At 38.3% G+C, this 14,226-nt stretch overlaps 1 long non-coding RNA gene across 2 annotated transcripts in view; it reads left to right on the forward strand.

Moving 5' to 3' along the window:
• Positions 1–1,618: 1,618 nt before the first annotated feature.
• The window catches only part of LOC133609734 (uncharacterized), a 123,797-nt gene continuing 111,189 nt past the window's right edge, over positions 1,619–14,226 (forward strand). For both annotated transcript variants that reach the window (XR_009815764.2, XR_012050551.1), the window contains exon 1: positions 1,619–1,767. This is a non-coding gene — a long non-coding RNA (uncharacterized lncRNA). The remainder of the gene's footprint in view (positions 1,768–14,226) is intronic.

The raw sequence follows: 14,226 nt of genomic DNA on the forward strand, positions 1-14,226 counted from the left end.
TATGTAGGGTTGTGCGATATACCGGAATTAGTATAGTACTGCCATACTAATGAATCATATTCGGTACTATACCGCCTCTTAAAAGTACCGGTGCAATGTGTACACAAACGCCATGTGTGGATCTACACCTGACATCCACTGTAATGATACAAAGTACAATAGTGTATCTAGTCGATACTACTATGATTACATCGATATTTTTTGGCATCACAATTAGAGATGATGTTTGTTAAGAAATTATCGATTTCGATGCCATTATTGAATCCTTTTATCGAACCAGTTCCTAAATAGGTCAATAATTCATAAAGTTAAAGTTAAAAGTTAAAGTACCAATGATTGTCACACACACACTAGGTGTGGCGAAATTATTCTCTGCATTTGACCCATCACCCTTGATCACCCCCTGGGAGGTGAGGGGAGCAGTGGGCAGCGGGAATCATTTTGTGGTGATTTAACCCCCAATTGCAACCCTTGATGCTGAGTGCCAAGCAGGGAGGTAATGGGTCCCATTTTTATAGTCTTTGGTATGACTCGGCCGGGGTTTGAACTCACAACCTACCGATCTCAGGGCGGACACTCTAACCACTAGGCCACTGAGTAGGTAACAATATTGATTTTCCATCCATCCATTTTTTACCGCTTATTCCCTTTGGGGTCGCGGGGGGCGCTGGAGCCTATCTCAGCTACAATCGGGCGGAAGGTGGTGTACACCCTGGACAAGTCTCCACCTCATCGCAGGGCCAACACAGATAGACAGACAACATTCACACTCACATTCACACACTAGGGCCAATTTAGTGTTGCCAATCAACCTATCCCCAGGTGCATATTTTTGGAGGTGGGAGGAAGCCCGAGTATCTGGAGGGAACCCACGCAGTCACGGGGAGAACATGCAAACTCCACACAGAAAGATCCCGAGGCCGGGTTTGAACTCACGACTACTCAAGACCTTCGTATTGTGAGGCAGACACACTAACCCCTCTTCCACCGTGCTGCCCATAACATTGATTTTAATAAATCATTTTATTAGCAATTATAGTTAAAAAAAATAAATAAAAAAAACTCCCACTAAAATTATTGGGGTTCCAAAAAGACCCATTAATAAAAGTGTTGTGTAAGTCTTATTATTATTATTTTTTACCTTCAATGCTTAAGTCTCTAGATCAACTTCAGAACTATATGTCGATTTAAAAAGTTTGTATTATTTTTTCATGGTTTTTTTTGGTTTTAGTCTTTTTTGTCAAATAAAACTTTGTGTTTTATATGGCAAACACACAACATATGTGATTACAGTAGATGCAATATGCAGTAAATGCAATATTTTCGCCCCAAAAAATGTGAAGTAATTGAAACTTTGAATACCTCTCAAATTCATAACAACATGAATTTTGATTCATTATTATTTGAGTCGGCAGCTTTGTGTTATTCAAGTCATTACTGCAACGTTTTCTCTTTAAGTTTCACCTGTTTGCTCTTTTATTCCACTTTTTATGATTTGTTCTGTATTCGTAATTGTAGAATGCGCCTTGAGCTGGTGAAAAAATTGCTGCGGGATGCAGAAGGCCCCGGGGCCACACTTTAGACACCCCTTAAAGGAAAACCCTCCTCCCTGGTGATGTCATGAACAGGCCCGCCCCTTGCTAGATAACCCCGCCCAATTAATACACCCATTACTTCACAGAGGATACTCAAGGTTTTGCTACGAATTTTTAAAATAAAGCTGGAGTTCTGCCAACTATTCAACAGTCAGTGACAGACATGGACGCTGTAAGTTTGATGATTATGTTCTTGTTCTGTGAATAGGCTAACCTAGCATGATAGCATGTTGGAATGATTAGCTCTAGCTTGCTTAGCCATGCTAATGTTTGTGTACTCCCCACTCCTGAATGTTACAATGTTGAATGTAATATGTGGTGTCTGTCACGTTGGGATAGGTGCAGAATGACTATGTAAAAGTACACAATAGCACTATTGGAGACAGGTGTAGACAAACAGCTCATTAGCATCAAAGCTACAGGCTTTGTAAAAACACTTGGTTTCTGGCTTGAGCAATGTAAACACATTTTTGCAAAGTAGAAATATTATTAAAAAAATAAATGTTATGTTGGAGCATTAAAAAAAACGGTTTATAACTTTAAACATGATGAGAGCCCTGTCTACAAAAAATAACACCAATTTACAAGCTTAATTGGTTCTGTGATAACTCAAAACACCTGTATCTCAAATCAGTGTTGCCCATTGAAATTAATTGGAATCAATTTAATTGGTGCTTGCCGCCCTCAAAACAGCACAATTTTAACATGAAACATGCCTTTTAAAAAGAAAAACTTTTAGGTGAGAAATATTGTATAAAATGATGGAATTTAATGTAGTACAAAGAACTACAGTAGACTTAGACTTCCTTTTTATTGTCATTCAAATTTGAACTTTACAGCACAGATAAGAACGAAATGTCGTTACATAAGCTCATGGTAGTGCAGGATTAAAAAAAAGCAATAAGGTGCATATATAAATAAATAAATAAATATAAATAATATATACATATAAAATAAATAAATATATATCAATAAATAAATTACTGTACAGATAAATATATTGCACTTTTTCACATGCGTCCACCTTTATGTATGTATGTTATATTGTCTTTTTTTATTCCAGCTAGTTAATCCATTTTGGGGGGAGTTGAGGGGATAATTGAATTATGATGCGTTCAAGAGTCTTACGGCTTGAGGAAAGAAGCTGTTACAGAACCTGGAGGTTCTGCTTCGGAGGCTGCGGAACCTCTTTCTAGAGTCCAGCAGTGAAAACAGTCCTTGGTGGGGGTGGGAGGAGTCTTTGCAGATTTTCTGAGCCATGGTCAGGCAGCGGCTTTTTGCGATCTCCTGGATAGGAGGAAGAGGAGTCCTGATGATCTTTTCCGCCGTCCTCACCACTCTCTGGAGAGACTTCCAGTCTGAGGCATTGCAGGCTCCAGTCCAGACAGAGATGCTGTTGGTCAGCAGGCTCTCTATAGTGCCTCTGTAGAATGTGGTGAGAATGGGGGGAGGGAGCTGTGCTCTTTTCATCCGACGCAAAAAGTGCATGCGCTGCTGAGCTCTATTTACAAGAGCTTCAGTGTGTAGGGACCAGGTTATATTGTCAGTTATCTGCACCCCCAGGAACTTGGTGCTGCTCACTATCTCCACCGCTGTGCCGTTGATGTAGAGTGGAGCGTGGCTGGACTGGTGCTTCCTAAAGTCAACGATGATCTCCTTAATCTTGATGACATTCAGGACCAGGTTGTTGGTTCTGCACCAGTCAACCAGATGTTTCACCTCCTCCCTGTAGTTCATGTCATTGTTGTCACGGATGAGGCCCACTACTGTCGTGTCGTCCGCATACTTCACAATGTGGTTAGTAGTGGACCTAGCGCAGCAGTCATGAGTCATCAACGTTGAACAGCAGCGGACAGTAGTTTTATGAAGTAATATTTTAATTTTTTACAGCATTTTCTTGAAGAGTGGACTTTTACAGTGCCTGATCTGGCCCGCGAACAAGTTTTATCCGGCCCCGCGGGATGAGTTTGCGAAGTATAAAAATTAGCCGAAATTTTTGAATGAAAGAAACTGCTGTTCTAAATGTGTCCACTAGATGTCCCACTAGCAATTCTTTGTATCGTTGTAGATTATGCTACATATGTAAAAATAAAATAAACCACATGTTAGTTCACCAGTCGAGGAAAATGAACAAACCACATAAATTACATCACGCAATTTGATTGTGATATTATTTTTTTAATCTTGATAGATTGAAAATGAGTTGACTGATGAACATTATCACATAATTTATTCAGAAAGTCTAAATAACGAGAAACAAAGATAGAATACTATTAACTGCAACATGTAAGTGTAAAAAAACAAAAACATTATGTGGCACAGGGGTTAGTGCATGTGCCTCACAATACGAAGGTCAAGATCTTTCTGTGTGGAGTTTGCATGTTTTCCCCGTGACTGCGTGGGTTCCCTCCGGGTATTCCGGCTTCCTACCACCTCCAAAAACATGCACCTGGGGATAGGTTGATTGGCAACACTAAATTGGCCCTAGTGTGTGAATGTGAGTGTGAATGTTGTCTGTCTATCTGTGTTGGCCCTGCGATGAGGTGGCGACTTGTCCAGGGCGTACCCCGCCTTCCGCCTGAATGCAGCTGAGATGGGCTCCAGCACCCTCCGCGACCCTGAAAGGGACAAGCGGTAGAAAATGGATGGATGGATGGATTGTGATTTGGACATTTTCAGAATGTGCTTGGTCTATTTTTAAACAAACAAAACGATACCTTTTATTTTTAAGTTATCGTGCCATGATTTCATCAGTCCGGCCCACTTGGGAGTAGATTTTTCTCCCTGTGGCCCCCGGTCTAAAATGAGTTTGACACCCCTGTTTTAGATGATATCCTAACATTCCTGGATGGCGTTAGACTCATTCTGCTTCAGTACGGTGCAGACAACCAGTGCTACTGTATGCAAGAATTGCTTTGCCAAGTCTGCTGCGCACCCTGTTAAGATTTTAATGATTTATCTACTTTGTCTCAGCACTTTCCTTCAATAACCCTTTCTTCCTTCTCCTGATTGGAAAAACAAAGTTATGTCCATCTTTAGCTAAAAATAATGCTCGCGAGTAAGACCTGATGTTTTGAGCAGATCTTACGGGGTTTACTGTGACATCCGCTACGCCAGCTAATAGAGGGGATGCTTGTAACTCTTTTTTTTTCTTGCAAATTAAAGTACAAAAATTATCCGAGAGACAGCTCTTATCTCAAAACACTTAAGTTGAGGTACCTCTTTAGTAGCCTTTACACTTGTTTTTACCCAATATATTGGACTTGAGTGTGTTCTACTGTACATTACAATACTCACCAGTTGCCAGGGAGATCCTCCAAGCATCATTGGTATGGCCATTGCCCTGCCACTAAAATATGGCCACTACGAGCAAATACTTTGTCACTTCCTGGCTAATTTTTCTATGTTAGAACACCGCTTCGATGTGCTGAAACCTCGGGCGCAAGTTGTTTTTCCAAAGGTTGGTCAGCTTGACATTTGCAGTTACGACCATCCGTCGTGTTAGCATTGCGTGCCTGCGCTGTCGTTGTGCATCGCTCACGCCAAAGGTTCACAAATGTCACTTATGATGTTGACAATGAAGTGAATCAACAGACTTTATCTCCACTTGGCATAGTCCAGGCAGCTGCTGATAGCAGTCTTAAGGAGTGACCCGATACAACTTTTTCTCTTCCAATACGGTGCAGACATTGGAGCCTTGAGTGTTGAGCGATATTGATATTAATCCGATACGATATCAGCAGGAATCATAGCCGCATACTTTTATTATTTTTTAGTATGGAATGTTAGAAAAGGCTTGATCAATTGAAATTAGTCAGAACAATGGTAGGTAAGACAGATTTATGCTTTTAAAGTGGAGTGTTCATTTGTGTTTTAGCAACACCTAGCGGTCACAATAATTCTAATTAAGGGCATAACGCAGCACTGTAAGTTGAATGATGCGGACACCTTTGTTACTGGATATTTTTCAATACACTTCAGCTTTGGAGATTTTGTATCTGGAAGGAATATGCAACTATAATTATTTAATGCTTGTTTATATTGACAATTGTTGTGTTTTAGACTGCATTATTGTTCAATTTAGGACACTCATTACGTATGTCTAGCTTGTGTGCTATTGAATGCATAGCTGTTATGTGGCTACTAGCTCTTAGTAGCCTATAGCCTACAATGTCTACGTTTTGTAAATGACTTCACTGAATACAAGAAAAAATACAATTTGTATGATTATTGGAGGACATTTAGATGTTAATTGGCTGTCAAGCAGTGCACAAGTGAACGTGTTGCAGGGCTGTTTGTACCGTAGATTTTAGATGCAAGACGATACTAGTGTTTTTTTGCTGATATCAGACCAATATCCGATATCACTATCTGATCGGGACACTCCTAGTCTTATTAGCATTAAGTGGCACCCCAAGTCAAATCGAGGCCTGGTCAATCTTGTGTTTTGTCTTTTGATATCGCTCATGTCACAGGCTCACAAATGTGGAGATGTGTTAATGATGAGGCAGGTGTTAAAGATTAAGTAAATGCCACAAATTGGTCAACTTGATTGTCGCGGTGACGATACGGTAGCGTGAAGATTAGCTGCAGTGTTCACCCCTAACCCGGAAGCGAAAGTCCTGCTTGGTGAATATCCTTATCAATTACCACAACACAATCATAGAAAATAAGACAAATACTGCACTGTAATACATATACTTTAGTACTTAATTTAGGCCAAATATGTACAAAATGGTTTAATTGTATTTATTTTTATGTTCACAATCTGACTGGTGAGACTCCAGTTTACATACTGTCTTTTCTCTTCACTGTGCTACGGTGTATAATATGCTCTCATTTACATCAACGGATCTCCATTTGAATACGTTTTATCGTCAAATATATTGAATCTCGTCAAGACGCAACCCACTGACCATGACCATGGCTCCTGTCACCACGAGGCCGTCTTTTATTACTTTTAGCGGAAAGTCTCAACACCAGTTTAATGGGATGTCACAACACTTGATAGAGAGGTTCATGTTCCCTGCGGACCAATTGTAATTGCTCCAATGATCCCAGGATTTTGTCCCACCTCCTGTAGCATCACCAGCAGGTCAAATTTTCAATTTCACCTGTGAAATATCATCGTATCATAAATATCTAGAAGACTGATTGCCACGATATTACATTGTTGTCCCCTGATGATCCCTGGGTAATGAAGGAGGCAGCTGGACAGCCACCACAGATAGATATGCAGATTAAATTTGTTTCAAGTACTCTCTGTCGTTTTATACATATACCAGCATGAATATTTTAATTCTAAGATTTTTTACAGTTTTTGGATTTATTTCTCTTAATTTACGCAGTTCAGAATTGCACATACAGCCTCAAAACAAATACTCAGATTTAAATCTAATTCAAATAAGTTCAAAAGGTTCCAGAATATCTTTTACTTACTTAAGCTTAACGAGGCCAAGCCTTATAGACTTCTCGTTAGAGACCATGATTGACCGTAGTCAGGGGTGCCGTATAGCGGGAGAAAAGTTAGGATGATTCAGATAAATAGGAATTTGATGCCCAATGGGATTTTCCTAGCGGTATCAAGCAGTACTCAGAAGGATGGGAATTATAATAATTGAGGAAAACTTTTGCAGCCATTTTTGCCCGATTTGAGATTCCACCGTAATCAGTTCTCAAAATGTCACTACTTTGCCAAAGTCTAGAAGAAGACCCATACTGTCCACCCCAGATGAAAAGAAATTGAAACGACTCAGAAAAAACTAAGCTCTCCAAGTACCACCATTATGACCAAAAAACAACATTAAAATAAAGTAGCGTAAGTATTCATTGTATTAAGGCAGTGTTGTTTTTAAGTACAAAGTACTTAAAAAGTACAAACTCCGTTACCATATGAGTTGGGAAATTGTGTTAGATGTAACTATAAACGGAATACAATGATTTGCAAATCCTTTTCAACCCATATTCAATTGAATGCACTACAAAGACAAGATATTTGATGTTCAAACTCATAAACTTAATTTTTTTTTGCAAATAATAATTCACTTAGAATTTCATGGCTGCAACACGTGCCAAAGTAGTTGGGAAAGGCTATGTTCACCACTGTATTACATGGCCTTTCCTTTTAACAACACTCAGTAAACGTTTGGGAACTGAGGAGACACATTTTTTAAGCTTCTCAGGTGGAATTCTTTCCCATTCTTGCTTGATGTACAGCTTAAGTTGTTCAACAGTCCGGAGGTCTCCGTTGTGGTATTTTAGGCTTCATAATGCGCCACACATTTTCAATGGGAGACAGGTCTGGACTACAGGCAGGCCAGTCTAGTGCCCGCACTCTTTTACTATGAAGCCAAATTGATGTAACACGTGGCTTGGCATTGTCTTGCTGAAATAAGCAGGGGCGTCCATGGTAACGTTGCTTGGATGGCGACATATGTTGCTCCAAAACCTGTATGTACCTTTCAGCATTAATGGCGCCTTCACAGATGTCTAAGTTACCCATGTCTTGGGCACTAATACAACCCCATACCATCACAGATGCTGGCTTTTCAACTTTGCGCCTATAACAATCCGGATGGTTCTTTACTTCTTTGGCCCGGAGGACACGACGTCCACAGTTTCCAAAAACAATTTGAAATCTGGACTCGTCAGATCACAGAACACTTTTCCACTTTGTATCAGTCCATCTTAGATGAGCTCAGGCCCAGCGAAGCCGACGGCGTTTCTGGGTGTTGTTGATAAACGGTTTTCGCCTTGCATAGAAGAGTTTTAACTTGCACTTACAGATGTAGCGACCAACTGTAGTTACTGACAGTGGGTTTCTGAAGTGTTCCTGAGCCCATGTGGTGATATCCTTTACACACTGATGTCGCTTGTTGATGCAGTACAGCCTGAGGGATCGAAGGTCACGGGCTTATCTGCTTACGTGCAGTGCTTTCTCCAGATTCTCTGAAACCTTTGATGATATTACGGACCGTAGATGGTGAAATCCCTAAATTCCTTGCAATAGCTGGTTGAGAAAGGTTTTTCTTAAACTGTTCAACAATTTCTTGCATTTGTTGACAAAGTGGTGACCCTCGCCCCATCCTTGTTTGTGAATGACTGAGCATTTCATGGAATCTACTTTTATACCCAATCATGGCACCTACCTGTTCCTAACTTGCCTGTTCACCTGTGGGATGTTCCAAATAAGTGTTTGATTAGCATTCCTCAACTTTATCAGTATTTATTGCCACCTTTCCCAACTTCTTTGTCACGTGTTGCTGGCATCAAATTCTAAAGTTAATGATTATTTGCACAAAAAAAAAATGTTTATCAGTTTGAACATCAAATATGTTGTCTTTGTAGCATATTCAACTGAATATGGGTTGAAAATGATTTGCAAATCATTGTATTCCGTTTATATTTACATCTAACACAATTTCCCAACTCATATGTAAACAGGGTTTGTATATTAAATATATTTGGCCGGTGTAAAGTTACACACAGTTTGAACAGTAACACTGTTTGAATATAGGAAAATAGAACACTGTTGTTATTTGGCGTACCACTCGTGGCAGAGTCGTCTATAAAGAGAGTATGGCCAACTCAACGAGAGACGCCATGACTGCTACCAAGGACGTGTGCGACTGTGCCTAGAAGCATGCATTGCGGTCATTCTATCGTTAGTTTTACTGACAAAATAAACCAAAATAATACAACTATATATAGTTCTAAACATACTCAAGCTCATAAACTTACAATAAAACATGTTTTTATTTCATGAAAGTATAATTTTGCAGCCGTATTTGACGCACTCTGCTGATACATTCCTGCAGTGTTTGGTGACCAGCAGGCACTCGTACACGCACCCTACAGCGCAATAAACGTAGAAAAATACCTAGAACAAGTAAAAAAATAACTTATTACCTACATTTTGCCAATATCTTCATCAGTTTTGGACCAACAATCACTGAGCCACTAGGACCAAGCCTAGCATGAACTGGAAAGTGCTAGAAACACTTTTGCCTGCATAAAGTGGATTGAATCATGAAGAAGGCCATACATTCATCTCATATCAACATCAAGACGGTTGAAAATTGGACACAATTGGACAATGATCCCAAAAAGTTAAAAACTGCCTTTTACAAAGCCTTAATATCAATGCTGTTCATCATTTATGGACTTTTTTATTTTATTTTAACAAAAGCATTTTAATTACTTACTTGTCATTCCAATAAGATTATGCAGAATATTGTTGTGCAGAATTACATAGCTATGTGTTCACCAAAAATAATTATCATTTTAATGGGATGGGATGTTCAATAATAAATGTGGATAAGATTTGGTAGAAAAAAAAATCATGATTTTGTTTGGCTTTTTTACACTAAGGATTATTCAGATTTAAAGTCAATTTGGCTTTAGACCCAGAATATTCCAAATAAATGTCCGGTGAGACAGCATAAAATGTTCTCCAGAGTACAAAATACATGATATCATCCAACAATCCAACAAACATTTCTCTTCACTTTGTGACTTAGCCTTGGTTGTGTCTCATTAGAGAAAGGTCAGAGGTCAGCGTAAAATGTTTCTGCTCACCTGCTGAATGACGAATTAGCTTTTCACGAGCCACCGCTCGCAAGAGAGAAGGAGCGGGTGGTGCTGGTTTCTCCTCACACTATTTTAGTGGCATTTTCAGGATGTGCAATAGAATCTGCCTCCAGGGTACAGTTTGAGATGAATGGAGGCACTCTTTTTAATGGAGGCATACTTTTTAAACACGTACACAACTCGAGCTTGTAAGAACATTAATTATCCTTAAGCAGAAAACAATGCAGAATGAGAAAGTGTGACTTTGGTATCTGTTTAACTTCACACTCATTAGCAAGCCCATGAAAACAATCACTGTATTGTATTGAGCTGAAAATCTGCAGCTTCATAGTGAGAGTAAAAAAGGGGAGTTATTACCTGAAATGTTTAATATCCCACCGAGGGTTGTGTCCTGGTATTAGATGTCATGGTAAAATATTGTATGTGAGATATATTTTACTTGCGGAAGATGGAATTAATAATGACATGATGTAATTATAGTTGTATGAATACTGAAAAATGTTAACCACATTTGCAACACGGGTCGAGCAGCTCAGTACATCGGGCAGTGACACAATACTGTAATAATCCCAGGAATGTAGGCTCATACAAGTTCTTTGTTTGTCTTGTCTTTATTGTACAAGATTCAATTTAACCACACAACAGCTCCAATGTGTGTCTCCCTCCTTTTCCCGGCAAAACTCGAACACTCACTTCCTGTCAACAACGTCACTTCCCTATCTCTCCCGGAAGTCTGGCCCCCCAGCCAAAGTCATTGGCTAACACCCCGTAGCCAGCCGCAACAATACTTACATTAGCATGCTCGCTTTTTAACAGATTTTGCATGTGCACACCACAGACTAGTATTTTGGTATTCACGCATACACATGCTAACATGCTTACTTTAGCATGTTAACATTACCACTAGAGCTGGGCGATATGGCCTTTTATTAATATCTCAATATTTTTAGGCCATGTCACGATACACGATATATATCTTGATATTTTGTCTTAGCCTTGAATGAACACTTGATGCATATAATCACAGCAGTATGATGATTCTATGTGTCTACATTAAAACATTCTTGTTCATACTGCATTAATATATGCTCATTTTAAACTTTCATGCAGAGAGGGAAATCACAACTAAGTCAATTTACGAAAACTGTATTTATTAAACAGTTATTAAGCTGTGGCACAAACATTCATGTCCTTTCAAAACAGAGAGTGCAAGATTGTCAGAGACATTTTAAAACAAGCTATTAGTGCTTTTTTGTACATGATGTCACTAATATGACATATCAAAACACTAAATTTAAGTGCACTTTTTGTACAGAACACCACTACAATATTTTTAAACAAAGTGCACTTTTGTGCATGATGTCACACAACATATTTCAAAAAGTGTAGCATAAAAATTAGCTGCATAATAGCAAATCAAAAAGTGTATGTCCTTCGCTATGTGGTAGGTTCCTGCGGACGTTATCTCCTTCTGTGTTGATCTGGAAATGGAAGACGCCAGGCTCAATCGGGTCAGTGCAATTTGTGGGTGTGGCACTGGCCAAGATGTTGACATGCAGAGTTTCAAGCACTCTTCATTCTCTAGCGGGTGACAAATTAGTAGTGCTGCTACTTTTTGTAGCAACGCTTTTGCCGCATACTTGACATATTACAGTTGTCTGTTCGACATCATCATTTTCCATATCGCGCAGAGACAAACCCGCGACATATCGAGTATATTCAATATATCGCCCAGCCCTAGTTACCACATTTAGCTCCTTTTGCAGGTATACACCTCAGAGTCAAATACGTTACTTTATTTATGCTAACTGTTAGCATGCCAACTGTTTACATACAGACTTTTTAGCTTGCAGATATACACAGCAGACTGTATTATTTTGTTATTTCACACATGCTAATTTAGCATGTTAAAGTCTGGCATGTTAACATTAGCATGCTAGCTTTTTTTTAGCTCCTTTTGCGGGTATGCCTCAGAGTCAAATATTTTACTTCATGCATGTTAACTGTTAGCATGCTAACTGTTAACCTGCTAGCTTTTTAGCTTATTTAGCAGATCTACACATCAGACTAACAGTTTATTTCACGCATACTAACGTTAGCATGTTAACATTAGCAGGCTAGCTTTTCTTAGCTCCTTTTGCAGGTATACACGCCAGTCAAATTATTTACTTCATGCATGCTAACTGTTAGCATATTATCATTAGCATGCTAGCTCTTTAGCTAATTCTGCAGGTATACACCTCAGAGTCAAATGTCCTACTTCACGCATGTTAACTTTAGCATGTTAGCATATTTTTCTCACTTTGCAGGTATACACTTGTGAGTCATATATTGTTACTGTGCATCATTTTATCTGGCTAGCATGCTCACTCTTAACATTTATTTTCAGCATTCACACGCAAAATTACATTTGTTAGTTACTGCATACTGTATCGATTAAAAAAAATAGTCATAGTGGAAACTTCTATTTTGATTTAAAACAAGTGTTATGTTCAAACACATTTTTAGAACTGCAATGCCATTTTATAACTTATAAGTATATTAAGTAAAATAGAGACTAATAGACTACATTTACACTGCAGGCCAAAGTGTCCCAAATTAGATTTTTTTGAGATCTGAATTTTTCCAGATGACTGTTTACACTGCAAGTAAAAATGGATTTTTATCAGACTCCAGTCTAAACGCGCACATGTCCCAATGTGGCCTCAACGTCACTTGCATACGCACTTCTATAAAGTGATAACAAAGGAAGTTAACCGGGAGGAAGTCGCTACTCCTACAAAATAAAATAAAAGTCGCAACACTTTAAAATTAGTGGGGGGGTTTTAAATGAAAATAAATTAAAGCAATATAATGTATACAGTAAATGGATGTGTATATAGTGTAATATATTTGGGAGGGTTGTAATCTTTGTATGGCTGTTAGAGGAGACATGGACATCAGCGTGGATCTACAAGAGCATTATTTTTCAATTCAACTTTGTTTTTTAACATTACAAAAAATACATATTTCAAGTCTTTACATATACTACTGCCAACCAGAAAAAAGTTGTTTTTTAATAGCAATTTAAAAAATGTGTGATCTGCATTATTGTCACCAAATCTGCTTAATCGTATCTTCACATTGTTTTATACTGCAGAGCCTTTGGTACCATATCAAAAACACAAGTGTGAACATTAGCCACACACGCAAATTCACAACAATTATGTTTTTTTATTTATATTAATATTCTTTTTTTTTTTAAGAAATGTTCTTAAAAAAGTGTGGTTATCCTAAATTTCAGGTCATCCCTTATTCTGTCAATTGAAGTCTTTACCCCCAAATGAAAAATGAATTCTCGCTTATTTACACACTTTAATTTGTTAACACATTCAAAAAACAAACAATAATAAGTCTACTTGTTTACAGCTAATAAGCTCGCTTTACTGCCCTTATTTAACCAGCCGCTCATTTTCTCACCTCATTAAATTCTTCTTGTCCACTAATGGCCTCGTGATGAGCTATTGATCTACGGCAAGGCGACACGGGAAGTCGATGTTATTAGACCACTAACACAAGAATATTGTACAAAAAGAAACTTCTAGTAAACTAGGGAAGTTCTTTATCTTTTGCAGCAGGCATGCCAGACCAGGAGAGGACAGTTTAATGCTCTGACACGCTGAAAGAAACCTGTCGCTGGTTTATACATCACAACATGTCATAACCATGCAACTATGCCACCCCTAAAATATTAAAAATATAATTAGTATTCATACTAAAATGATATGACGACACTTTGCATTGATTGTTTACGTAAAATTTATTTTCTTCATACCTTCATTCTTGTAATTTTTCAATTGATGTAATCCAATTATAATTACACAGTATAAAAACTAATTTATGTAATACCTCATGTGTAAAAAAAAGTAACAATTATAACAATTTAAATACTGAAAAGGCAACAATCGCAATATCAGCATTCTCATTATATCATTATTTTTTTGATCTACAAAATTGCTACAACAGAGAGCACAATTTAGGCCACAACTGACCAATATTTGTC

This window comes from Nerophis lumbriciformis, linkage group LG07 (assembly GCF_033978685.3).
Source record: "Nerophis lumbriciformis linkage group LG07, RoL_Nlum_v2.1, whole genome shotgun sequence".
Taxonomy (NCBI): domain Eukaryota; kingdom Metazoa; phylum Chordata; class Actinopteri; order Syngnathiformes; family Syngnathidae; genus Nerophis; species Nerophis lumbriciformis.